At 35.8% G+C, this 26048-nt stretch overlaps 1 long non-coding RNA gene across 3 annotated transcripts; it reads left to right on the forward strand.

Moving 5' to 3' along the window:
• Positions 1–16295: 16295 nt before the first annotated feature.
• Positions 16296–22360, forward strand: LOC131036986 (uncharacterized). 3 transcript variants are annotated; one of them, XR_009359474.1, is made up of 5 exons: positions 16296–16591; positions 16768–16866; positions 18375–18406; positions 20877–21225; positions 22131–22360. It is a non-coding gene; the product is annotated as an uncharacterized LOC131036986 (long non-coding RNA). The 3 variants fall into 3 exon arrangements; XR_009359473.1 differs by having other exon boundaries at positions 16296–16561; positions 16768–16871; XR_009104160.2 differs by having other exon boundaries at positions 16297–16561.
• The last annotated feature ends 3688 nt before the right edge of the window (positions 22361–26048 follow it).

The raw sequence follows: 26048 nt of genomic DNA on the forward strand, positions 1-26048 counted from the left end.
TTGGTTTTTTACACTTTTTGTTCCTAAGGCATTTTTGCCCTCCAGTTCTGATTTTGATCAAAGAAGGCATGATTTTGATGATGCTAACTTTGTGAACACTAATTTTGGTGTTGAAATGCAGTCCTTTGGCAAATGTCTAATCCCTCCCCTAGCAAATCCACGAGCAAGAAAAAGAAGTACAAGTATGACAAGTACTTGAATATGTTTCCTAAAAGTTCAGTCAAATCAAATGTGGACCAAACTCAGGATACGGAGATTGGACATGTGGACATGGAGGAATTTCTCAAGAGGGTTCAGGAGGTTCCTTCAAGACTATCGTGGCTTATAGCTAGCGAGCTCCATAAGTATGCATCTTTTCTAGTAGTTGCTCATGATCCTGATTTTGTACTAGTCGTAGCAGAGCGTTTTGATCCTACCACTAGAAATGTTAAGGAAGTAGATAGAAACATGGTTATTCGTCTAGATAGAAAATATTTTAACTATGTTTTCAAAGGCTCTTATATAGAGGAAGTGGTGGATATTACTCAGGCAAGAGCGCATAAATGGTATGAGGAGAATGAAGATAAATGTAAGAAAACCATTAATAATGTTTTCTTGTCAAGTTCTTGAACATCTACAACTTCACAGTGGCCGAAACATTTTCACATAAGTGATCTCACTAAAGAATATAATGACATGGTCACATTGCTTTCTCGAGTGAAAGGGCTTTCATATTCTCACTACTTTCAACCACGGATGTGCTGGTATATAAACACCATTAGGAAAGGGAATGATAACATTGATTGGGGTGAGCAAATCAGTGATGCGATTTGCGATCAGTTGAAAGAAGTCAGAACCACATTAAAATTCTACATGACTTCTTATCTTGTGTATGCAGTCACCTCTATGAGGCAATTTCCTGGTATGTCGACAAAAGGTGATAGAAGACAAACTCCAGTGTGGGATTACTATTCTCAATTGACTATCATCAATTGGAGAAGTCATTTCCGTAGAATTAATGATGCATTCTTTGCAGTATGGAAATGTTTGTTGGACAAGGATTTGCAAAAAAAGAGGCCTTTTGATGCTTCTTATATCAAAATTTGTGAGTACGAGCGTGTTTTCCAACATTTACATACATCCAGGTGGGTTTCTTTACTAGTGAACCTTTTATGCTACCAAGATATCCATCAGACAAAATTGTTGTCATGGAGCTATGTAGACAATTAGTGTATGTACATAAGAGACAATCTTCTTCACATAAGACTGGTCTCAGATCCTCTCAAACAATTGGCAGATATTCAGTGATGACTACTCAAAATGCCAAAAACATGGAGGAGGAAATGCAATGGGTAACAATGAGAAGATTCAAATCCAGCAACAACTTTTATTTCCATGGAATGAAAAATAAAATCCACCGAAACTATGTGCATGTACATAGGCTTGAGGATGTTTGGGCCAATTGCAGAGATGATGAATATGTAAGAAGACTTGATTTCAGTCGCCTAACACTTGAGATTTTGGATTTGCCTAAAATTCCAGACACCTGGGAGGATATTGTTGATGATCTTGTGGATCCTATTTATTTTAAAAATAATACTTCTAATACTCCTCTCCCTCCCATTCAGTGGTCGAAGAAAGAAAGTAAATCTATTTCTACAAGGTTTTCACCTATTATGGCAAACACAAATGCATGGCTACTGAAGAAAGGTATCAGGATGAAGCAACTTCCCACAAGCTTTGGTAATGATCAGGGTGATGAAGGTCCTACGAGGAAAACATCAGAAACAAGAACTAAAAGAAGACAAGATCCATAGGAGCTACCACCAATCTCATCTCCTAGGTCAAAGGGGAAGAAGACCACCTACAAATTCATAGTCAAGGGCCGAAGAAAGGAGAGTCCTCATCTCAAGTTGCACAAAAGGACATTTCTAAGGAACCGACATTACAGAAATCAAAAAAGGTACAAGAAGAAGGTGAGATACCATAGGAAGAAGAAATACAAGATGCGGAAGACTCCACCAATAGTTACCACCATTTCTACCATAACATAGGTTTCTACTTCAATTCAGGTAATCATTCATTCCATTGAGCCTGATTTAGATGAGGAGGATGAGGAACGAGATGATGAGGGCTTAGATATTGAAGATGATGATGAAGAGTTTGTAAATTTGTCTAGCCTTCCAAGTTTTGATGTTGTACCTATATCTATGATTGAATCTTAAATCTTAGACTTTTTGGAAGCAATAGAACAAATGTCTCAAGGGTAACAGATGGTGACGCTTCCTCCAGGCATTGTTACTCTAGAGGCTCTACCACTTGTTTCTACCATTATCACTACAACAGCTCCTCTATTGGTTTCTACTACAATAACGGTAGCATCTTCTTCTCAAGTTCATGATGTTACTGATACAACTTCACTTGTGCCAGTGTCCCAGGCTGTTGTAACTTCAAGTTAGGCCATAATACAAGTATTTGCAACTACACAAACTAATACCACAACTCCAATGATAAAATCAACTCTTCCTCCATGGTTGGACATTGTGGTGCCCAAAATAAAGAAGTAGGTAATCTCACCAGATGATTTTGATTTTTGTCAACTGGGTCTTGTCAAGCAAAAAGTCACCAAGAAGCCTAAGACTGTATCCAAAATCTTGGTTGACCCAATAAGTAAAAGGAAATATGTTGAGGTCATGGTGCCATCCTCAAATAAAGACAAGGACACTATTCAACTTGCATATTATACTATGTAGACTGTAAAACTTGGTGTGGAAACACATGAGAGTGTTAAGCAAGACTCTCAAACTACTTTCAATTCTCTCATGCATAGGTTTGATCAAGAAAGGGATGAGATGAATGAATGGAAGTAGAAATGTGAATAGCTGACAAGCGTGAAACATAAAATAATGCAATCATCCAAAGAGGTTCAACCAATAGTCTCTTCAGTCGACACAGAAGCACTGAAAAAGGTGGAGCGACTAGGTACAAGAGGTAGGGTAGTGGAAGAATGGATAGATGGTTTGAAGTCAGAAGGGACACACCTCATTGATTCTGCACTCAATCTTTTGATATATTTTGAAAATGCTCAAGTACAGGTTCAAGATGTAAAATCTCTACTATCCCAAGAAATAATAGAACTTGAGAAAGATTTATTTCTTTGGGATAAAATGAGAGAGTATAGAGTAGACATTCTTGTTGATAAAAACATAGTATTGACTCGGTGTGAGTACATCTAAACCCGATCAATATTGGTACGCAAGGATGAGATAATGAAAGTGTTGGTAAAGGATATGAATCAGGACAAGAAAGCATGTACTGATGCAATCACAAATATTTCATCAAGAATATCATAATTGCCTTGCCAATCATTTGATACAGAATATAAGGTTTTACCCAATGAGACCATCAAATAGGAATTCCTCACCATGATCGACCAGTTGATAGATGATCAATTTTCTCTAGCATCATTTGATGAGTTGATTGAAAACCAAATCAACTTAGACGATCTTGCATCAGTTTTGAAGAGAGAAAAAAGGATTTATGTAGAAGTCAAAGATTCCATATCTCATATTCATGCCATTTCCAATGCGACTTCAGGGCCAGACAAATCTGAAATGCAAGCTACGCTGGCAAGGTTCAAGGAATTCTAGAAAATCAATGAGGGGGGGAAATGAAGAATAAAGTGTCCCCACTGACACTATGTCATGTAGTTGCATTCTTAGTTATTGCAAATTTTCTTGCAGTTGCATTTTTATTTTATGCAGTAGTATTCAAGTGGGACTATGTTGTTGAATTAGTCAATTGTGCCCACCTTTTTCTCAACTTATTTTCCTATATAAGGAGGACCTCATTTGTAAATATTTATCCTTTATTATTCTAAAAAAGACTTTGTCGAATTTTTGCCTCAACAAAGACTTTGAGCTTTTTGATGTAAAGATGGATTCAAGGAAATAAAGATAGCAATCTGCTAGTTTCCAAACTTTGTGTTGGGCCAAAGATTGTGTTTATGATTTAATTGTTCTTATGTCTAGTTCTCATAATCATTTCCTAAATACTTGAATCTTATTGGTGATATTGTGTATGTGAGTAAGACAACTTTCTAATTGTGACAAGTAGACTTTGTGCTATTTGCATATTTGGTAAATCTTCTGATAGTTAAGTGATTACATAGTAAGATTTGTATTGCTATTAGTTTCTCTTAGATTTTAGGAAAATTAATCACATCTTGGAGACTTTGAGCTACAAGTTGTGATTATAGTTGTAAGTGTGGTGATTATAGTAAGTTGCACTCACGTAAGACTTTGAGCTTACATGATTGTTGATACTTTAAAAAACATTGTAAAGAAGTTATATTAGTTGTTAGTTTTGTTAGTTGTAAGAAATATCAAGTGAAGGGAGATACATTAATTCTGAAAAAAGAGAATTACATGCCCTAAGCTTACCTCCGAATTTAATTTCAAAGTTGTTTAAATACCTAAATACTACCAGGGAACCTGCCCTTGATGAGAGGAGATACTTTGTCTCAACATAGTTGTGTGTGAAATACATATTTTGTCATTGGTACGTTGGTGACAAAATATTCACCCAATATACATACATACATATATACATATATACATGTGTACACGTGTATACATGTGTATACCTGTGTACACATGTATACATGTATTCACGTATACATGTATACTTGTATATATGTGTGTGTATATATATATATATATATATACATATACATATATATGTTTGTATGTATATGTATATGTATATGTATATGTATATGTATATGTATATGTATATGTATATGTATCTATGTGTATATATATGTGTATATATGTATACATGTGCATACATACATATATGTATATATATATATATGTATACATATATGTATATACATACCTATATATACATATATGTATATATGCAAATATATATACATATATATGTATGCACATGTGTGTATATATATATGTGTGTGTGTGTGTGTATATGTATACATATATACATATATGTATATATATATGCTTGTGTATGTATATATGTATGTATGTATGTATATGTGTGTGTGTGTGTGTGTGTGTGTGTGTATTCTCCTGATCTATAAGTTGATATGATGACAAAGGATCCTAACCAGTTAGGTTCAAATTTTTCCTTTCCCGATCTTGCTGGTTTCGGGGATTTTCTTTTAAGACTAGATCACTAATTTTGAATGCCCTTGGTATGACCTTGTGATTGTAACTTTGGCACATTCATTGTTGATATGCCTTAAGATGATCAAAGGCACATTGTCGACGTTCATCTAGCAGCTCTATCTCTTGCAACTTATTCACTTGATACTCTTCATCTGGAATGAGGCCTTTCAATGATACCCTAAGTGATGGAATTTCTACCTCAATAGGTAGGATAGCTTTTGATCCATACACCAATGAATATGGTGTAGCTCATGTGGGTGTGTGGATACTTGTTCTGTATGCCCAAAGTGCAGGGTTAAGCTGGACATGCAAATCTTTACCAACATCATTCACTATCTTCTTGAGGACCTTCAGGACCATTTTGTTTGAAATCTCTGCTTGGCCATTCCCTTGTGGATAATATGGTGTTGAAAAACGATGTTGGATATGGAATTTCTCACAAAGCTCTTGTACATCCCGATTCTTGAAAGGTCATCCATTATCTATGATAATAGAACTAGGGATGCCATACCAACATATGAGGTAGTTCAAGATGAAGGATGATATCTGCTTTCCAATGACTTGGGTAAGAAGAATGGCTTCGATCCACTTTGTGAAGTATTTTGTGGTGGTAATGATTAATTTGTGATCGTTGGATGAAGATGGATAGATTTTACCCACAAGGTCAAGTCCCCACTGACAAAAGGTCCATGGTGTTGTGATAGGTTGAAATTCTTGCACTGGGGCATGTATTATATCTTCGTGAACTTGGCACTTCTTGCACTTTCTGACAAAGTAGTAGGAGTCTTTTTCCATAGAGGGCCAATAGTATCTTGGTTACATGATCTTTTTAGCCAATGAAGGGCCACTTGAATGAGACCCGCAGATACCTTCATGTACTTCTTCTAAAGTTGCGGTCACCTCACCTTGCTCTAGACTATGGGGAATCAGGACCGATGAGTTGACATACCATCTTGGATTTCGGGATATCATAAGTGGGGATCCAAAGATGTTCAACTAATAACTCATAGCATGTTGAATTATGTGGTAGATCGAGGAGAGAGGCTATTGTAGCCATTGTGTTTGCAGCTTGGTTCTTATCTCAAGGAATCTATTCAAAAGTGATAGCTGTGAATAGTTCTTTGAAGCTATCAACCATTTTTTTTTAAGGCATGAGCTTATCATCCTTAGTTTGGTATTCATCATTGACCTATCGGACTACTAGTTGTGAATCGCCATAGACCTGTAGCTCTTTTAAGTTCCACTACACGATCATGTGTAGTCCTATTATCAAGGCTTCATATTTTGCTATATTGTTCATGCACGGGAATGTAAGCCAATATGATTTCAGAAAGCTATCACCTTGAGGTGTGATGGAGATAATTCCAACTCCTAAACTATTTTTGGTGTATGAGCCATGAAAATATAACTTCCATTGTCGTGCTAGCAGAACTGTGAAGATTTCATCATCTGGAAAATTTGAGATGAGTAGATGGTCTCCTATGAGTGGTGTTTCGACCAACTGATCTGTAATGACTTGCCCTTTGATTTTCTTTCGGTCCAAATACTCTATGTCAAATTTGATGAGGAGCATAACCCACTTTGTCAAATGGCATGTTAGTGTTGCTTTATTGAGTAGATACTTGAGTGGATCTATCTTTGCAATGAGTTGTATCTTGTGTGTCAACATGTAGTGCCTCAATTCGGTGGATACCAAAATTACTGCTAGACAACTTCATTCAATAGGGGTACAATTGAGTTCATACCCTACTAGTGTTCTAGAAATGTAGTATATTGCACATTCTTTGCCATCTGCATTATGTTGTGCTAGTAAGACGCCTAAGGTCGTAGTTGTAGCTGATATGTATAACAATAAGGGCCTATCTGGAGATGGTGGCGTCAGTAACGTTGGTGTCATTAGGTATTCCTTTAGTTGTTGGAATGCTTGCTAGAAATTCTCTTCCCATTTGAGCGAATATTCTTGTGAAGCAAATGTGTGAGGGGAAGACATTTGTCAACCAATTGTGCAATGAACCGTCTGATTGATTGTAGCCTTCCTTTAAATGTTCTTAATTGAATGATGTTCCTAGGAGGTGGCATTTCCATAATTGCTTTCACCTTTGTGGGATCAACCTCAATTCCTTTGTTTGAGACAATGTATCCTAGGAGCTTCCCAAAGGTTACCCCAAAGACACACTTCTTTGGATTTAGGCATACATTATATTGCTCCAGTCTGTTGAAAATTGTGTCCAGTACAATGAGGTGACCCTCTGGTTAATGATTTAACTAGTAAATCATCCACATAGTCTTCCATCATTGTATGCATCATATCATGGAAGATAGTAGTCATTTCCCTTTGATATGTGGCGCCAGCATTCTTGAGACCGAATGCTATTACATTCCAACAGTATGTACCCCATGGGAATGTAAAATTTGTTTTGTGTTGATCCTTTGGAGCAATCTTTATCTATTTGTATCCTGAAAATCCATCCATGAGTGATAGCATTGCATGTCCTATTGTGAGGTCCACGGTCATATCAATGTTTGAAAGAGAGAAGTCATCCTTAGGACATGCTTTGTTTAGATCTCTAATTTGTATAGATATAGATGCCCCCAGTTGGTTTTTCCACTGGTACTAGGTTGGAGATCCATTTTGCATAGTCAAGGAGTCTTCTGAAACCCACATCTAATAGATTTTTTCAGTTTATCTTTTACTAATAGTGCGATTCGAGGATGCATAGTTATAAGCTTTTGTTTTACTAGTTTGACTCCTTCTACTACTATTAAGTGATGCATTACTAGCTCTTGATCAAGGCCTAGAATCTCTACATAGGACCATGCAAAATTGATTTGTCTCTTGTGAAAGAACTCTATAAACTCAAGATCTTCTGCTGGAGTCATTGATTCTACTAGATGTAGTATGTGTGGATTTTCTGGTGCCCCTAGATTGACTTCCTTTGTTTCTTCTATGAGAATAGATGATCTCTCCTAATTAGTGATAAAGGGGAGAATGTCAAACCTTCCATCCTTAAGCACCTCGAAGAGGTTTTCACTATTGGATATGTCCTTTATTTTTACTCTTTTTATTTCTACAAGTGCCACAGTGTGGTTTTCACTTCAAGATCCTGTTTTGATTGTAATATTTTTGCAACTGAAAGGTTTGGCATTCTCTCCAAAGTAAGTTGTCTTGTTAAGTTCAATAGCATACCCATGTTTGTGATCTTCTTGGTATGCCATCCCATAATTCAAGAATTTATATGATCGCATCATCATTTTGGAAGGTTTCAAGGTGTGGAGGATCTTGTTGGTTCCACTTAATGAGTTTGGGGTGAATAATTGGTATTGCTTCATCGATCATGTTAAGTTTAGAGGATGTGTCGGTTATGGTAAGTATGGAGGAACCAAGGTCATCGTTAGTACTATCCTCTTCGTAATCAGGCTCAGGAGGTGACCTATCTATTGTTTAAGTATCCTCATCAACTGGGTCCCAAAAGGTTTTCATAAATGCATCTCCTTCAGCTTTCTTAACCTCAAAAGTGTCCCCATGAGATGATTGTGAAAATAAAGAATCTCACTCATATTCATGTGCATTCATCTCAGAATAACTCGGTAGAACTCTGTCACTATATGTTATAGGGATGTCTGCTAATGTGAAAGGTTTGTCGATAGTTATTGTAGGGGTTTTATCTAACGGGGTTGTTGATGTTGCTTGGGTGTCTGAAGTAGATAAGAGTTTTATCCCAGCAGTGATAGTTTGGCGGGCAACATAACTCTTTTGCTTACTTGCAGTAAATTGAGAAGTGTTTGCTTATCTTGAAAATATAGACCTGCTAGGTTGATTTTCAATAAACATTGTCCTGCTTCTAGAAGGGGTGATCTTAGCAGTGGTCCTCTTATGTTTGCTTTGAATCCTGAGCTTAGAAGAGCCGCCTGAACTAGGGTTCAATGTGAGTCCAATTGTATCTCGTGGTTGTAACAATGGTTGCAATGGCTCATGTACACCTTTCTTGTGGAATCCCAATGCACTATGGCCATCATAGCCCATCTTTTTCATTAGGGTAAAACCTTTACCATACCTCTTTGTCGGGATCTTGACTTGTTGTCTAGTTGTGTCGAAAGGGTCTTTGTAGATCCATCCTGCCAAATCTTCATCAATAGTTTATTGTTCCTGTGATCTTCCTGGGATGAAGCCATCAAGTGTAGTAGTATGGGTTGCAACAAGTGGTTTGAGTGACTGTTCTAGTTTTCCATAAGTCCTAGGTGAGAGGGATAGTTAGCCAATATAGAAAAGTTGACTAATATTATACTCTCTTGGGCCATCATCTTGTATTTTCATTTTCAGCTTTTCTTGTTTGGGTGTAGAGATCAGTGGACTGGTGAGGTTTGTTGGGTGAATGTAAGATGATGAGGCAGTGGCTTCTCTATTGTTAGGGACTGTCATATCAGGTCGCTGCCTTATATTGTTGCAAAAATAAAATGTGTTGGCATCACCAAGGATAGTAATCTCTACTCCATTATAGGGAAACTTGATGCATTGATGGTAAGTAGATGGTACTGCTTGCATGGCGTGAATCCATAGTCTACCTAATAGGAGATTGTATGGAAGAGGGAGGTCTAGGACTTGACAAACCACATTCTTCACCATGGGTCCTACCCTAACTGGTAGAGTGCCACACCCTTTAGAGGAGCATTTTGCATCATCATAGGCCCTGATGGTGATCCACTTTCTAGAATCTATTATATCTTCTGCATATCCCAATGTTGTGATTAACTTTAATGTGCAAATGTTAAGGCCAGCTCCATTGTCAATCAAGACTAACTTGATTTTGTGTTTATGCGTGAATCCCTCAATGTGGAGAGGGACGTTATGTGGTTGTTGAAAGGATGTGTTGTCATTCTCTATAAAAGTGAGAAATGGTGATGATTTGAGACTACCAACCATGCCTTGAAATTGATTTGTATTAAGGTTGAGTGGAACTGACGCTTCTTGGAGAGCTTGATCTAAGATGGTTTTATATGAGGGTGATATGCGCAAAAGCTCTAGTATGGAGATAAGTATCGGAGTCTTATCTAATTGGTCCACAAGGTTATAATGTTTGGGCATGAATGTCGCTCTTGTTGGTGCACCTGGTAAGAAAAGCTTGCTATGGCGGGTAACAACATTGCATGAAGGATCTTTGCCTTTGATGGTAATGGTAGCAACTTGTTCATTGGCATCATAAAGATTATTGACAGTATAGGTATAGGTTTCACATGTATAATTTATCGTGCTATCTTGATTCTTACCATGTGGGAGGGACCTCCTTTCTCATATGATGGGAGTGGACTTTTGAACATGGTATGATCAATATTGGAAGTTTTTGCATTGTGACCATCCACTTTTATGTCACCTCGATCAATGAGGTCTTGAACAATATCCTTTAATCGATGACAATTGTTTGTTTTGTGCCCTCTTCCTCTATGAAATTCACAATACTCATTATCTCTCCACCAAGAAGGTTTGACTAGTGGTTCATAGTTTGATGTTTTAAGTAATGTGATAAGATCAGAAGACATGAGTTGGAGTAAAATCTTTTCAAGAGATTCTCCCAAGGGTGTATAGGTGCGATTGGGTTTGTAGGTCGGGTACCTATTTTTAGGTTCCTCTCGTTGTGTGTTTGAAGGTTGATTTCTTGGATTGGTTTGAGCATTACCTTGATTGGTAGTGGGGTTGTTGCGATTATCTACAACCCCTGCAATTTTGACTATGGGTTGGGCGATTTTCACAGTTTGTGCGTCCACAACACCATTGTTAACAATGTTTTTGTTCTTAGCCCAAATTTTGGTTTGTCACTATTGTAGGATGGTCTTGGACTCTCCTTGTTGTCATTGTATATTTTGACAAGTCCCTTTTTTGATAAGGGCTTTCTCTATTTTAAGTCCTTGAGCTATGACGTCTTTGAAATTATCGGAACATTTTATGTCTAAGTAAAATTTCATTTCCTCATGTAAGTTTGCAATAAAAATTTCAACTAATTGCTCTTCAGGAATGGGAAAGGAATGTCTACTAGAAAGGTGTCTCCATCTTTATAAGAATGTTGAGAATAACTCACCATTGTTTTGTTTTATATTACATAGATCAAACATGGAGAGATCTCGTTCTATGTTATGTGCATGATGAGTGATAATTTTTTCTACGAGGTCCTCAAAGGTCCTGATCCCACCAGGAAGGCGTGAGAACCATTGCATGTTTGAGCCTCCCAAACTTTGGGGAATGAGGTGCATTAAATATGTGTCCTCGTATGCAACCTCTAAACAGGCAGAGAAAAATTCTCACACATGATCTCTAGGGTCTCCCTTTCCTTTGTATATATCAAACTTTGGGGTTTCAAAGGTGCATGGGAAAGGAGGCATGCATATGTTTCTATCAAATGGATATGGACAGATATCTTCAAGAGCATATTGCTTTTGTGTCCTTCCTGAGTGCACTTATTGGACGAGGTCTTGCATTTGTTGTCTTAACATATCCATTTATGTAAGATGAGGGAGGATGTTGTCATGTTGATAGTTATCATCATAGTTATGTATATTCCTTGCCCCCCTATCACCGTGATTTTTTTCTTTTCGAGGGCTATGTTGGGCTTATTCTGGTATATCCTTAAGTTGTGATACGTCAAAGTCAGTAGAAAGTTTGGCTCCTTCTTGAGCAAGTTTTAGAAAATGGGCATCAGCACTTCCCTTGAGAACTTCTTCAAAAATTCTGTTAAATCTGGGGTTGCTAAATTCATCTTCTATTTGTGCTTGTGTAGGGGTATCTGGGTCTCCTCTTCTGGAAAAGGAGTTAACCTTCTCTTCTTCTTCTTCCCATATTTCATTTTGAGTTTGTCTATGACTCTGAGACCTAGTCCTAGCCATGTTTGAAGCACGCATTTGTGGGTGAAAAAGTGTGTGGTTGATCCTTTGATAGGTCCAAAATTTGTTTGGGTAAGATGTGATGAAGATGTGTTGAAACGTGTATGGATGAGGGATCTCCTGCTACCAAAGGTTGTATATCAACAAAGTTTTTTTTTGAGATTGCTCGCTTGGTTTCAAGTTATTGTGAGATGAGGTGTAACAAGGTTTTGTGCTTTACAAAGCACAAGCTAGCTTTAACCTATCTATATGTTTAGTAATACCTCTTAGGATGATTGATCCTAGAGGTAGAGACACACTAAAAAGTATGTTTTGTTGTGATTAGCAATATCCTAAAAGAACTAAGGACAAAAAACCTTGGTGTGTTGAGATTGGAATGGATTTGTGATGCGTTTGGAATGAGTGTGAACCTTGGAATTTCTACTAAGGGACTATGAATTTGATGATTGATTTTGGAAATGATTTTGAAGTGAGAAAGATGGAAGAAAATGTAGGAGGATTATGTGAACCTAGGAATCTCTAATAAGTGATTGCGGGTTGTGGAATGTATGATGGAGGAAGGCATTGACCATGATTGTGACGATATAATAGAGCCCTTCTTTGAAAGAAAGCTTGTGATGCAAGTGGTTCTAATTCAAAGTCGTCGGTAAAACCGTGACTAAAATCATGGTATTGATGGATGAAAGTGTTATTTTTCAACAACAACTTATGATTTTTGTACAAGAAACTTATTCTCTTTTGGGTTTTCTTTTCATTTTGCTACTTTTTGGTTTTTTGATAAATTGACTTCTTGGAGTATTTGAGAGATTTCCAAACACGAAGCATTGATGGCTCTTTCAACAATGTTGTTTTGTTTTTTAAGATCGTTTTTGGGGTGTAACTTGTTTCAATTGTTTGAATCCTTTGACAAGAAAACACATCAAGCACACAAGCACATATTCTTGCATTTTCAAAAATGGCACAAAAGGTGTGGGTCTAAATCAACCCATTCATGAACTTTTTGACCCTAATAATGTGTGTATGATCATAGGCCTAAAGTCGTCCCAAATTTCCACTAGTATGAAACAAGACGAAGACAACTCAAACACTTTTCATCCCTAAGGTAATGGCCAGTTGTGATATTTCTTCAACTTTGGTACTACATACCTTATGTATCCCATCATGGTAGGTAAGGATGTGATATACTAAGTCTTGTATGAGCACAACAAATAGGTGGTCCCTATTATGGGGGAGTCACCACTTTCATCAAGCTAAAAGTAGCCTTTGAAAAAGTCTTGTTTCTACTCAAGGAAATATGTATAGTGAGTATCTTGGGAGTAAAACCTTCTATGCTCTTGCACTGAAATTTTCACAAATATCCTCAATCAATAGAATGGGTGGGCTTCTAAAATAAGAGGTGTCTAGTAATGTTTGATATCTTTAGATGTAAGTTCATTATGCAGTGACTCACTCAAGAGCCTTGTAGCTCACGGTGGGGCCCATATGTCCTTTCGGCAAGTTACACTATAGGAACACATACACCTAAGGCTATGGCTTTTGCTCTCACCTGATTTCTATAGTGGCTCGAAGGATTTACCGCTCAAGGTCGTCCCAAGAATGATGTGTCCCTTGGCAGACCTCTCTTAAAAATAGAAAATTTAGAGTGTTACTACCACTTTTCTCTTGCATCTAGGACCACAAGAGCCAAGGGAGAGGATAGTGTGTGTTAGAATTGGGACCACTCTACAAATTTGCACAAGCGTGCCAAAACACAAAAGACACTTGTTATTTTTAACCCATCATCACAATGTGATCTATTTTCTACTTGGAGATGTTGCTCCAATAGATATAGTGTTCTTTTTAACCAAGATATCAAAATGTTTGACACTTGATAAACTTTGGAAAACAAACCTGATCAAGAAAAATAAAGTCTTGTAGCCTTTGTAGAAAAAAGGTAAATGTGAGGTTCTTTTTATGCACCAAATGAAAAGTTGAGTTTGTTTTAGTTGCACCAAATAGAAAATGTGAAGTTCTTTTTATCCCTTTGTGAAAAACAAGAAAGATGGAGTTCTTTTGTATGCACCAAATGAAAAGTTGAGTTTATTTTAGTTGCACAAAATAGAAAATGTGAAGTTTTCTTTATCCCTTTGTGAAAAATAAGAAATATTTGTTTTAAACCAAAGAAATTAAAATGTTTTAAACTAACTCCTTCCAAAACCTACACAAAAAAATTAGAAAATATGCAACTAAAACATTCAAAAATTTAGTGCACATGGTGGGCTCACAAGCCTAAAAAAAATGTCCTTGAGGTTACAAAAGTATTTGATTCACGTCGGGTTCACCAAATGATGTTGTGGAAATGGGAACATGATGGTTACCTTAGGGGGTTGGGTTAGGGTTAGGTTAATGGATATTCCTTTTATCTAAGGGATAAATGAATGTGCAAGGGTTAAAGGTTACCTTAGTCAAAGAAATAAATTCTTTGAAGAGACCCATGAATTAAAAGGATGGTTAAGTTAGAGGAAAGTCTCTAACCAAAGGTCAAAGGTGAGTTAACCATAAATGGTTATGTAAGGGCCTTTAATGGTTTGGAAGACTTTAGAGGTTAACCATTTGAAGACATAAAGCTTTTAATGGTTATTGAAGACTTTTGAGGTTTTTGAGAAGTGTCTTTCTTTTATTTAGGAATGTGACAATGATTAGGATAGGATTAGGCTAAATTGGAAGTGATTAGAAGAATCTAGAAGGGGTTTAGGCATGCAAGTGGGAGGAATTTTGGGATTTTCAATTAAAATAAAATCATTTATTTCAATTAAATGGTTCAATTTGCATTTGGATAGATATTTAAATTATTAATTTATTTAAATGTGAATTTATTTAAATGTGAATGTGAATTTTGGATTTATTTAAATAAATCTTAATTTATTTAAATGAGAAAAGGGGGGATAAAGCATTAAATGCTTGAAGACTTTGAGGGAAACCATTAAAGGCTTAAGAAGACTCTAGAAGGAAGTCATTAAAGGTTTTAAAGACTTTAAGGAAAACCAATAAAGGTTTGAGAAGACTCTAGAAGGAAACCTTTGAAGGTTTGAAGACTTTAAGGAAAGCCATTAAAGGCTTGAGAAGACTCTAGAAGGAAACCTTTAAAGGTTTGAAGACTTTAAGGGAAGCCATTAAAGGTTTCAAGTGGGTGAGGATAAATAAGATTTTAAATAAATAATTTATTTATTTAAAATAGTGGTGCAACTTGCATTTGTAGGAAAATGAAAATGGGTGGAGGATAAAGGTGATTTAAATAAATGTTAATTTATTTAAATATGAGAGATGGGATTTTAGGGGATTTAAATAAATATTAATTTATTTAAATGTGAGAGAAGATTTAATTAAACAAATATGATTTATTTATTTAATTAATGGTCTGAATTTGGTTAAGTGAATTAAATCAAATAAATTGAATAATTTATTTAATTAATAGGATAATAGGGCTGGGATGAATTGATTAAATAATAATTTAATTAATTGTTGAAAAGGCATGAAAGATTAATTAAATGTGAATTTAATTAATAATTGAATGAATAGTAATTAAATAAATATAAAATTCATTTAATTAAGTGGACAAAAATAGGTGTCTACAACAATGATTTCAAATTTTATGGAATTAGTATAATTAACATTGATTATATATGATGAATATTGGATATAACCACAACATATAACAGTTAACCATTATCAACTAAACCTTCTTCAAATCTTCATATAAACACAACATATACTAGTTAATGCTTCTAAGAAAAATTTGTGGGTCGAAATTTATGAGTAAATAAAATATTAGAATTATTCTAAAAGATAGAATGAATAATGGTAACCATCTCTTTAATATTAAGAAGAGTATCTTATCTAATCCTTTCCTCTAAACATTTGTATCTGTATCAAATGAGTGCACTTGATCTCAAAGAGACATTATTTATGGTTTTTGTAAGTTGATCAATTAAATTATAAGGCATGTTAACTTTTCTTGTTGAGTTATGAGGAGGTGGTAAAACCAAATCACTTGATTAAAAAACTAGTTGGTGAGGTGTAACATGTTTCCCCCTAACCATTTATTAGTTCCTGCTAGTAGGGACTATAGCGGAGGCCTCTTTCATTAAGTCGTGATTAATGTGATTGTAAAAAATGAATCACAAGTCACTATTCTTGGATATTTTTTGTGTTTCCTAATGTCTACTGATTGAAACTTGCATATTATTTAAGAAAAATATTTTTCACAAATTATGTGGCATTTAACAATTGGTATTGTTGGCGGTCTACAGGGGCTTGTGCAGTTCTCCATGGGAGAGAACGCACGACTCTAGAGGTAGTGACAGGGGCCACCAAATTGAAAGTTTGACAATGCGCGGTCGGTAGGAAAACATGGACAACAAAAGGGGCCTACAGATTCAACATAACATTTGGTGAAATCACAGTCAGAGTGTAGAGTATGGATTCAAACCATACATTTGTTGATTAGGGTTTGCATTTGGAATTGACGTGTTAGTTCGCAGGTGTGTTATGTTAGTTTCTGCCATGGATTGGTACTCGTGTTTCTTAACTTTTCTTTGCTAAACTTAAATTACAATCGTGCATATAACATATGATATGATTGAGCTTTGAATTTTCCCAGGCTACTAGCAAAGCATTGACAAGTGGCAATTAGGGTTTCATTCTCAGCACTATTGAATTCCATAGGTTGTCTTTTCATTTTCTTCAGGCGACTTAAATTTTTGAAGCAGATACTTATGCGGTAACTGGAAGGGGCTCAATTATTTGAATATTCTAATGGATGCCGAAAAACCATAGTAACAATTGTGTAAGGTTTTGGAATCATCTCCCAACTATATTTTATGTATCGTTTTGTCGCACACTAGGCACACAATCATTTGTCTCTATGTTTTTTTTTCTGAATATTTTCTTTAATTTTTTGCAGAATGTTGGAGGGCAACTCTTTTTGCTTGGAGTTGTCTATGGTCAAAAGTGTCAGTCTCAATTTTTTACATTATGAAACTCATGGTTTAAGATCTATCTATAATAGTTCCTCCGTTATCATCTAATTCGGTCATTGCATGCTAAAACCACAATCGTTTGCAAAAAAAAATTGATTGTATGCTTAAAACCCCCTTTCCAGGTCTAGGGGGGATGGGGTGGTGTTGCAGATTTAGTGTTTAGACAATCCGAGTACACATTTTCCTCTTGATCTCTTGTCTAGTTATTTTGTATAGTAAAATTTCTTAGGACTAAGGCAACTATTTTTTCTTCTCTTGATCTCATGTTGGGTAGCTTTGTTTCTTAAAATTTCTTAGGCTTAAGGTCATTAATGTTTTATCCTTGCATTTTGCAAGTGCACTAGAGTTAATTTGGTCATCCATATCATTTGTATACTTCATTTGTTTTTCTGAATTATAAGTTTCTGTGTGAAAAACAAAACAAAACATGTTTTAGTGCTCTCTATGATTTTAGTTGTAATATTGGGGATATTTTAAATTACTCCCTCTTGCAAAGTGTATTTTTTTTCTCGAGTTAACTCAATCAGTGCAAACAGGGCATCCAAAAAAAGATTTAGCATGGATAAAACTTATTCAATGTGTAGGAATCAAGTCCTCCACCAATGTTCGTTTACTATCCATTTCAAAGATTCTTCCAACCTAAAGATGTGTTCTGCACAAAGAATGCAATGCATTAGTGGTTTTGCAACAAATGTATGTTTCATTAACTAAAGGACTTAATTAATCAATAAATTAATGACGGCCCAACTACTTACATATTAAACCAATTGTGTCTGAATGCCCCGCACTTCACAATTTTGCATTTCTTGATTCAGGTCTAATTTCAGTGTTCGTAGATCAATGTCTGCCTTTAATTTTGATCATTATGTATTGAACGCCATTTAGCAAATAAAACTAAAACTTAAACCTGATTTCATCACTCATGTGTAGGGTGGAACCATTAAAATAAAAATTGGTTTAAAAACTAAAAATCTAAAATAAAAAAAAGTCCACCACATAAACAATAGATTGAACTTTAGTTATGTCTCATAAACAACAAATTCGGGTAAAGATAGATAGAAAAAGGAAATTCCATCCTCCCATTTAAGCTTTCATGCTCCACATTCTTTTTTTTTTTCAGAATTAGTTTTCATTTGAATTCATCGATGAACTGATATTTTTGTTTATGGCAAAGAATTAGCATTTTGATTTATGCCTTTCACATAGTTTTCAAATTTGTTAATTGTATATATTCTCTAACGAAGCATTATCATGTTGATTTACTAGTTTTGGCTCCTCTCATTGACACAATATTGTTATGTTTCTTCTTCAACAGGTAATGAGAATCTTCTTTAGAAACAGACCCAGGTATGTCCATGTTTTGTACAAAACTGCATTTTTAAATAGCTATATCTTTAAATTTGTGTAACATTGCATGTCTTCAATGGTCGCTTTGGCATTTAGAAGGCATAATTTGAGCAATGCAGGGATTGTGATTTTTTTACATTGCTACTTATCTTGAAAAGTCCTCAGTTGTCCTCCTCGCTTTGCAAAATGGTAAAAAGTTGTAAGTAGGAACCATGTTTGGTAGATCCTTCTAGATCTTCAATCAAGTATATATGGTAGTACTTTTTCCCTTTCCTGTGTGTTCTTTCCTCATGGTGGTCATCTTTCAATATAGTTGATATGTCATCTAGTTTCTCATGCTTCAACTATGGGTCTTGTCTTTGTGGTGGACCTTCATCTTTCCAAGATGACATGTTAGTTGCCTTTTATTATATCTAGAGCTTTCATTTGATCAAACCTTTGTATTCACATCTAAATGGATAGAATGTATTTGAATTTACTACATTTTAACTTTATGGGTTGTTAATGTGTCCTCTCAATATTATTGTTGTGCAGATTTGGAATGTTGGTGCTTGATTTCATGTTTGGTATATCAATTTTTGTGTCTACATCTTTCTTTATTCTTTATGTTTCCCTGACTTGACAACTAGTTTAATGATGGATGTGGCTAGTGGTTTTCAATATTATTTTATGGTTCTCATATGTTATTGGTTGTTCTTTCTCTTTTATAGTTATAAAGATTGTTATGACTGTCCCCTTCGCTATTCACTACTTGCATCCTTGGCTCTTTGGTATCCATGCCTTGTTAACTTGTCCTTTTCTTTGATTTGTGTTTTTGTTTGTTCTAGGCATTGATGTTGACCACCCTTTCTCTCTTAAATGCTTTATTGTTCGTTCAAGAGGTTTTCCCTTTCATACACGACAATATTTGAACTTCATTTAACTATCATTATGCAAGCACATTTGTTGTCACAAGTTGATCTATTCTTGAACATACATTGAATTTTATTACTATATTATACTAGGTATAACAATTTTTTCAAACTATTAAGATCACTGAAATTTCCTTAAGGATAACAAGGGTACTAACGAAACTAAAATTTTATCAATTTGCTTATTGTTACTTTGCAATTGTCTCGCCATCATCTTCAGTCTCAAAACTTTTAAATACTCTTCTATATAATATTCAACCTATAGATAATCATGGAATAACTAACCTGACAAGTTCTCCAACTTTATAATTTATAAAGCCCCAATACATGGCACCACCTTTTAGTATAAGGAAAATAGGAGAAAAGGTCGAAGTTAAAATCCTAATTGCAACCACCAATCAACACTTCCACTTACGAAAGAAAAATTAAACTGAAAATTTGATAGCAAGCTACTAAATTCATGAGACTAATAAAGATTCATAGATAATTTGTAGTTATACCTAAAAATCTCAACTTATTCCTAGGCACCACAATGGGGATAGCTATAATATAGATAGATCAATCCAATCTAAAAAGTCTGCCAATATAAGTGTAAACAAAATACATTGTCCTCTATCTTGTACTGGTGCATCTCAATGTAGTATATGATCTAACACAAGGGTTGCTTTATGCATGCACAAAAAAAAAAGGAATGAATGAATGTTGTAGTGATTGTATTGCATGAGCTGACATCTCTTCCAAGTATTCTCTCAAATAGTTGACATGCCTTGTTTGTGCTTGCACATTTTGCATAATTAGTTTTGTACACAATAATGATACTTGGTCTGTTGCACAACATGCAAATGGCTAGCAAAGATATTTCACAACATCAGTTTACAATAATAATTTAGGTCAATGTTCCTCCAGATTGCAATTATCACAATATTGTTTTGTTTTTGCTTTCACATTACACTTTCAAATGCCAATTTGATTTAAAAGATGGGATGAAAATGCCAATGCAGAGCCTTTCATGGGATAAAGATCAAAGTTGAGGGCCCAGATAATATATATTCATATTTGTATTGTTTACGTCTAAGAGTCACTTATTCACATCAATTGTAATATGTATGCATAAAACATGCAGATGCAATGTAGTCATTGCATGATGTGCTTGTGCACTAGAATGTTTTTCTTAGGAACATGTTAAAGCTTTACTATAGTTGTCAATTTAGATCGGTACAGGGGGCTATACCAGCTCATCCTTTTTCTTATTATCTAATTACCAATATATTCATTAATAACATGCTAAACTTCATTTCATTCTTCTTCTCTTTTTCATTTGCATCCATTGGTGACTAGAAACTACTATTTAATCCTCCAATTCTTTCTTCCAATGCACATGCAGAATTTTGTTTTTTCTAATGGTAGGTAGTGTAGACAGTTGATCTACCTACCTACCTTGAAATTTGTAGTTCCATGAACCATGGTTACACTTGTACTCACACCCTTCATGGTCCTTGTCACTCATGGTCTTGCATTTACCAACTCATTTACTTGTAGATGTTTTGTGTTTTTGACAGTTTCTGAGTCCAAATGAGTACTCTGCCTTCACGGGAGAATTTTTTAACATGTACAAGCATCGCCATTTTCTCCATGATGTTGCTAAGAAGAGTTATATTCTACAAGTATGGGTGGGGAGTAGAAGCTCACTTTACACCAATTATTTTGCTTTCCATAGGAGTAGCCTTATTAGGTCTCATACTCTATGGGGAGCCACTTGCTCCTATACTGGATAAAGTTGGTTTGATAACTCTTTTGGCAGCAGTATATGTTGGGGCTCTCCAAAATATTTTCAGCAAGAGTGCCAAGTACAACTTGTTTGATCCTTGCAAAGAGATGGCCTATATTCCTCTTGATGATGATACCAAGGTAAATCATTTGTCTTCAAATTAGAGAGTTTTGAGTTTTCTGTGTCTACTATTTACATTTTCATTTTTTGGCTTTATAATGAAGTATACAACCATATAGTAGAATATATTATCATAACAATAGCACCAAATATTTGAAATATTGGCCTCTAGAATCCACTAATTTTTCTACCCTATCTGATGACTTTTGTTACTCTATAAATCCACTACTTATAGATAAAGAGCAAGGCTACAATAGATGTTGTCTTTAATCCCCTTGCAAAATCTGCAGGTGCACTGATTCAACAATTTCTTATTTGAACCTTTGGTTCCCTTGCCAACGCTACTCCCTACCTTGGTGGCATATTGTTTGTCATATGCAGCTCTTTGCTTCTAGATCTACCCATGTGTAGGTTGATGTTAACGTTTTACATATGATCAAATAATCTAATTCATTTAATGCTCTCAACTCCCCTACAAAGTTAAAACAATATAGCCATTATTTAGAGGACAAAAAAAACAATATAGGCACCAGACTTTGACCTAAAGAAGTATGTGTGAATCTATACACATATATTTGTTTATGCTATGTTTCACATTTATGCCATATGAAGCTATATATGATCAGGCGCCACTACACTTGTTGCACTTTAGTCTCTTGCTTCCCAATGATTATAATATGTGAGCTATTGTACATTATGGTCCTTGTTTCACTTTTCAATTTGTATCCACCATAGATAATTTCTTTGAAAAATTAAGTGTACAACAGTTTTCTCTAAATATATATTTTTTTTATTTATCATAAAATTGTATTTTAAATTTTATATTTTTATTACATTTATCATAACATTTTATTTCAAATTTTATATTTTATTACATTGATTGGTACTCTCTTAAGCTAACTATGAAATATAATGTGTTTTGCAGGTCTTTGAATGCAAAAGCTCAGAACAATAAAAAAAACAGTCAGAAAGCCTACAGTCAAGCTCGGAATAGCCAGAAAAGTCTACAAAGAAATTGAATCAAACAAGGCAAATGAAATTAAATAGTTCATTACCATTGTAATAGTTTTGTACATATTTAATTGACAAACAATGTAAATCAACTAACAATGCTCAAGAAATATATGTCAATATATATACATATTTCCTCCTTTTGCTCTGTATTGCAGTGTTTTGTCTAAGCGTAAGCGTCCAATCAATCATTTCTTACTTGGTTTTGTTCCTTAATTATTTCATTTTATTTTGTTGTGAAATCAAAGATACCAGAAATTGTTTTATGCTTTGTTCTTTAAACATATACAACCCACCATGATTTAATATAATTTGAGCTATAGCAAATACAAAAAAACACAAGACTAAAACCCAAGCAAAGACTCTTGGTAGGAACTTCGCTGCTTGCAACTCTTATTAATATGTATTCCCAACTATCTTAAAAAATAATGTGGTTAACACATCAAAGTGGATATACCTCTAGGATATGGAATAATGTGAAAAGTAGGACTCAAATCTATAAAAATAGTAGGATACAATGATATAGAAATAGGATAATCATGATATGTAGGAAGAGTTATCAAATGCAAAACATAATGGGATGAAGAGGAGCATTAAAAGAAATAGCATCATACAATGCCATTGATAATTCCTTAAGGCACTTAAGCATATATCTACTAAAATAATAGTACAATGAAGAACTAGTGTATATCATCTTAGGCCATATGTAATGATACTTGAATAATGATAAACATATCATGACATGGTAAAAAATGAATTGAATACATACTTAGAAAGCTAATATCACATTCATGTAGGCAAAATATATTTATTGAAGCACATAAATGTTGAAATAGAATGTCACATGTCCTAGTCAAAGCTAAAAATCCTACATCTAGTATGAAAATCTACACATAACAAGGAACCATAGGCAAGATAACATATGGGGAATTCACAACAACCCCCAAAAGCAATATGCTCTTAAGAATTGTATTTTTGAAAATAAAATTATGGTCCTTCTCCTCCAAGAAGTTAAGATGTCTATGTCTTCCTTTTCCCTTGTTACTAGAAAATTTGGCTTCGTGCTAAGTTTGTTATCAGTGATGCTACTGGAGCCTTTGGTGGCTTGGTTACCATATGGGATCCCTCCTTTCTCTGGCAGTCTTCTCTCCTCCTTGGCCAACCTTTTGGTCTCTGAACTCTCTTCCTCGATGGACTCCTACCTTCTCATTAATGTATATGCCCCCAATGTCAGATCGGGTAGACTGAATCTCTGGAATGACATAACTGCTCTAATACAAAATAATACCAATGCCCACTAGTTGATCGCAGGTGATTTCAACTCTCCTCTGATCCCCTTTGAGAAGTTGGGGGCCTCCCAGAGTACTCTAACAGTATGACTGATCTTGTTGACTTCATTGGAAGGAATGGGTTAATGGATATGGAACTAACGAGGCAAAAATTCACTATGTCCAATCTTAGGAAGGGAAAGGATCTTATTCAGGTCAAACTTGACAGATTTCTCATCTCGGACAATTAGGGAATTGGTCCCTCCTTGAAGCTCACTACCCTCCCCAGAACGGTCTCTGACCACAACCCCCTGCTCCTTTGGAATACCACGAATGTTGTAAGGAAAAATCATCCTTTTAGGTATGAAATTATGTGGAAATCTCATACAGAGTTCAAGGAATGTATTAAAAGATGGTGGAGGGCCTGCATCCCTGGCACGCCTATGTTCTCGATTGCCCATAAGCTTAATTTGGTCAAAAGAAACGTCTAGGGTTGGAATAAATATATCTTCAGGGACATCTTCAGGTGAAAAAAAGCATATCAATAGTAAACTGACTGCTATCCAAGTGCACATTGATCAAGGTGACTCCCTTCAAGCTACCCAATTGGAGGAGGCTGCTCTCCGTAGAAAATGGAAGGAAAACTCCCACAAAGAAGAACCCTACTGGAAACAGCAACCTCGAGTAAAATGGCTCAAAGAGGGTGATAAGAATATGGATTTCTTTCATAGATCTACTATTATCCACAGACATAGAAACCACATATCCTCCCTCTTGGATGATAACAATCAAAAGGTCAATGATGAGGATAGTTTGAGCAAACTGGCTACTAACTATTTTGCCACTTTGTTTACGGAAGATGGTGACTCTAGGGCCCCTTCTAGGGAGGATCTTCTCAACTGTATCCCACCACCCCCCTTGGTGGAAGATAATAACCTCATTTTGGCCCCTATTTCTGAGGAGGAAGTCAAGTCTATTGTTTTTGCTATGGGTTCCTTCAAATCCCTAGGTCCTGATGGTTTCCCCTCGGCTTTTTTCCAAGATTTTTAGGATGTGGTGGGCATTGATATTGTTCTGGCCACTAGGGATTTTTTCAGATCTAGAAGGCTTTTCAACAAGCTCAATTACAGCTTCATTGCCCTTGTCCCTAAAATTCAGGAGTCGTCCAGTCTCAAAGACTTCCCCCCTATCAGTCTCTACAACACTATTTATAAAATCTTCAACAAAGTTCTTGTTAATAGGCTCAAACCTTTCCTGGATTCTTTGATTAGCCCTTCCCATAAGGGTTTTGTCTTGGGTAGACAAATTCTTGATGTGGCCATCTCTACTCATGAGATAATTCACTCCATGGACAAGTGTCATCAACCAGGGATGGTGCTCAAGCTTGACATCTCCAAGGCTTATGATAGAGTCAAACTGGAACTTCTTTTTCAAAGTTCTCAAGACAATGGGTTTTGGAGATAAACTCATCAAACTTATTGGGGAATGCATATCTACGGTCACCTACTTTGTGCTTCTCAATGGGAGACCCCTAGAGAATTTCAGGGCCTCCAGAGGTCTTTGACAAGGGGATCCTCTCTCCCCTTACCTTTTCATCACCCTTGCTGAAGTGTTGGCTTCTAATTTGAACTACATGGTTCGCAGGCGAGCTCTCCTGGGCATCAAACCTACCTCTACGATGCCTCCTAATGTTTTTTAGCAGTTCATCAATGACACTATTCTCTTCAGTTGCTCCTTTGTGTGGGAAGCTAAGGCTTGTAAATCCTTTCTCAACTCTTATTCTCTCGCCTCTGACCAACACATTAACTATGAGAAGAGCAGCATTTACTTCTTTCACACTCATGTCCAACTCCAAGATAAAGTTTGCAGAATCCTTGGTTGTCAAAGCGCCTCTCACCCTAAAACCTACCTTGGTCTCCTTTTGACTGTCAAAGATGTCTCTAATTCCTTCTAGATCTCTATCCTAGAAAGAATGCAAAATAAGTTGGTTGTTTGGAAAGGTGGATTCCTCAATAAAGCTAGGAAATTGCAGCTGCTCTACTCCTCCCTCCAGGGGATTCCTGTGTACTTCCTCTCCCTTTTTAAGATTTATGCGGCTATGGATGCTAAGCTGGAGAATATTCAAAAGACTTTCCTTTGGATGGGAATGTAAGAAAAGAAGAGGCTCGCCTTGGTGGGTTGGGACAAAGTTTGTCTTCTGAAGGCTATGGGCAAGTTTGAAACCCGCAAGATCTCAAGGTTCAATAAGGCCCTTATGACCAAAATTACCTGGAAGCTTCTAAATAAGGATACGGATTGGAGAAGGATCATCAAGGCTAGGTACCTGGGTAATAGGGACTTTTCCTCTATTCTAAAAGAGGAGGGCCTTCCAAGGGGTTCCAAATTTTTCAATAACATCTTGAGCTGCAGGGACCCTTTATCCCATGGTATTAGGTAGCTTATTGGAAATGGAAGGACTATTCTCTTATGGGAGGATTGTTGGTTGGGAGAGAAGCCCCTTGCTTCTCCCCCCTCCCTTAGAAAGCTCCAGGATGCTGCCAAAAGCTTCTTTGGAGAAAGGGTCA

Source organism: Cryptomeria japonica, chromosome 11 (assembly GCF_030272615.1).
Source record: "Cryptomeria japonica chromosome 11, Sugi_1.0, whole genome shotgun sequence".
NCBI lineage: Eukaryota > Viridiplantae > Streptophyta > Pinopsida > Cupressales > Cupressaceae > Cryptomeria > Cryptomeria japonica.